The sequence below is a fragment of the Phyllostomus discolor genome, chromosome 11 (genome assembly GCF_004126475.2).
Source record: "Phyllostomus discolor isolate MPI-MPIP mPhyDis1 chromosome 11, mPhyDis1.pri.v3, whole genome shotgun sequence".
NCBI lineage: Eukaryota > Metazoa > Chordata > Mammalia > Chiroptera > Phyllostomidae > Phyllostomus > Phyllostomus discolor.
The window spans coordinates 87,138,915-87,142,008 of NC_040913.2; the positions used below are offsets into that span (position 1 = coordinate 87,138,915).

Here is a 3,094-nt window from a genome sequence, read left to right on the forward strand (position 1 = left end):
GTCATCCTGTAACTGAGAGGTTGCGGGCTGGATTCCCGGCTGGTGGTCAGGGCACACATACCCAGGCTGTGGGTTGCGTCCCTAGTCCAGGTGTGCACCATCCCTGGTCCAGGTGGCCGTACCTCCCCCGTTCTGGGCACACATGACAGGCAACCAATCCAATCGATGCTGTCTTTCACATTGATGTTTCTCTCCCTTCCTCTCTCCCTTCCTCTCTCCCTGAAAAGCAATGAGAAGAATGTCCCTGGGTGAGGGAAGGAGGGAAGGAAGGGGAGGGAGGAAGAGAGGGAGGGAGGGAGGGAGGAAGGAAGGAAGGAAAGGAAGGAAAGGGAGGGAGGGAGGGAGGGAGGAAGGAGAGAGGGGAAAAGAACCAAATCCAAAAGACCCAGATGTGGGCATATCTGGTACAGATCTGACTCCAAGGTCTAAGGGCTGAGGTCCCCACAAAGGGACCCCTCTCACACCCAGCTAGGAACGGTGCCCGCTCTCCAGAATAATCACGTCCGCTACAGCAGATAAGCGAATCAAAGGACTGAAAAGCTCATAAATAAGGTTAGGCAACCATCCGTAAGCCCCATATTACCAATATCTGCATGATTTCTAGGTATCTTCAGTCCTTCAAGACGAAATCATGTAAGATTCCCAGCAATAACATTTCGCATTTAGTAAACTTGCACGGAATGTGGGCTTGCTAGGAGAATATGGCTGGAACTCACAAAATCTGTGAAATTAAGGATAAAGTCCTGTCGACAAATAAGAATCTAGTAACCAGCACCTTCCCCTTCGAAACAGTCAGAAGTGCAACTCTTACTACCCTGCTCAGGGTAACAATGGAAACTCATAATGATGATGTAGAAAGACCTTGTAACAATAGAAAGGCTATGAGAATCATTAAGTTTTAAATCTAAAGCTTCTTATTATTAAACAGCATTTATTCTCGTTCTCATAATTCAAATATGTACACAGGTGTTCCACGACTTAAAAAAATGTATAAACCGCAATCCACTATAGAATATATTGTCCCGAGAAACAATATTGTAAATGGTAATTCACATCACAGCTCCGAGTACAAAAGGCCAACATGATCCATAATGTCGATGAAGTAACTACAAACGCCATCCCTACCATTGTTCTAGTTCTAGCAGACTGCACAAGAGCACTCCAGCTCAGAGATACCAGTACTATAATCTCACAGCTGCGTACAGGATGGATTGGGCACTGGTGGGCTAGTCTCAACACTCACTATTGGAAACAATCCCCCCCCCTTTGGAAACACCAGTTCTGAACTGATCCAAACCAACCCACGAACAAATCCTGAGGAAGATCCACGTGGCACCCTGTGAGGTTCCCGTCCACCGGAAGCCTATTCTCTGGCCTCGCTGTAATGAAGTTTGGGATTGAGACGTCACCCCAAAAAGCAGCACAGATTCCCTTAGAGGGAGAGGAGTGATTTTTAAATAGCATGTCAATGATTTCAGATATAGGAGAACTTCCAAAAACGGTCTCTTCGGTAGTTTTAAACAGTCACTGATGTTTTCTGTTTACACGATTATATAATCTAACAAGCCTTCCGAACATCCCCCAAAGGTAGGCCTCAGCCAACTATTACCAAATTATCACAGAATTTAAAATGAGTGAGGCCAAAGTTAATAAAGGTCAATTCTGCGTTACCAAGTTCATAGTGCCAGGGAGTGAGGCCAAGTTAATAAAGGTCAATTCTGCGTTACCAAGTTCATAGTGCCAGGACGCAATCCACTGAGCCACACCAGCCAGGATAAACGCCTATTCTAAGCTTTCTGACAGTTACTAAGGAATAAAAACAGTTCCTGTGTTCGAACCGTGCAATCACGTGGTAGGGAGATACATTAATGCCAAACTACCTCCCACGATGAAAATATAACTTAGCAAGCTAGAAAGGTGATCCGTTATCGTTTTTAACCTTTCCGTGGGAGTCCTCTGGCTACAGGGAGAGAGAGCCTAGAAAGACCCTGAGGACTGGCTCTGCCCATCAATCCGCACACACCGCCGGACAACGCACACAGACCCTGACAGCTTCCAGCGAGGCCGGGCGGCCCCCCGCCCCATCGGATGGCTGTCTGCGGTGGTTTCTGTTTTCTTCATTGTCTGTTCCTTCCCTCCGGTGGCCCAACGGTGGTGTCGGGTGACAGAGCTCGCTCCCCGTGTGTCCTGTGGGCTAGAACCCTCACGCTGCACTGGCGGACTCCAATCTCAGTGGCCGGAGCCTGCACACAGCTGATGCAGCCAGGATCGGCGCTTCTCCCGTCGAGCAAGGTTACAGACGATACTCTGCATTCACAGGACCTGCCTGCTCACGTCTTACGTGAGGACGGCACCCAGTCCAGGGAACCCGGGAAACTCTTCCAAACACCCAGTAAACCGAACAAGAGTTTAGGGTATTCACTGCATTGTACAAAAGACATATTTTCATGGACAAGTGCAGAGAAGGGAAAAAATGTATTTTTTAATATATTATTTATGTATTTTTAGAGAGGGGAAAGGACGGAGAGAGAGGGAAACATCAACCTGTGGTTGCCTCTCATGCGCCCCCTGTTGGGGAGCTGACCCAAAACCCAAGCATGTGCCTGACTGGGACTCAAACCAGCGTCCCTTTGGTTCACAGGCTGGGATGCAATTCCACTGAGCCGCACCAGCCAGGATTAAAAAAAAAGATTTCAAATAAAAGAATTTTTATTCTTTTAATGAAGAAAAATTACCCTTTTTTATTTACTCTTTCTTAAAATAAAAGGGTTTACTCTTAACAAGCCAGGACATTCACTTGAGCCCAGCCCCTTTTTCCCTCTCCGTTGAGCCATGGCTGCCTTCCCGGGGGTCTGGGCCTGGACTGAAAGACGGCACTGTCGCCTTCAGAAGAGCTGAGCATCCGAGTGCTCGGCAATGAGGGCCTCGGCACAGCTGCAACACGCCCCTGGTCAACAGCATTGACCTTGGGGGGAAGGTCTGCCACCCACCAGCACTCCCAGACGACCGAGTAAGATTCAGACGGGTCTTCCACGATCCCACCTGTAGCATAATGCAGGTACAGGAAGGACTTCAAGAAATGACCGTCTGGGAT

At 48.2% G+C, this 3,094-nt stretch overlaps 1 long non-coding RNA gene across 1 annotated transcript; it reads left to right on the top strand.

Annotated features, from left to right (window-relative positions):
* Window positions 1–323: 323 nt before the first annotated feature.
* Window positions 324–1,966, top strand: LOC118497457. Its single transcript, XR_004899983.1, has 2 exons — window positions 324–1,655; window positions 1,712–1,966. It is a non-coding gene; the product is annotated as an uncharacterized LOC118497457 (long non-coding RNA).
* Window positions 1,967–3,094: the final 1,128 nt, after the last annotated feature.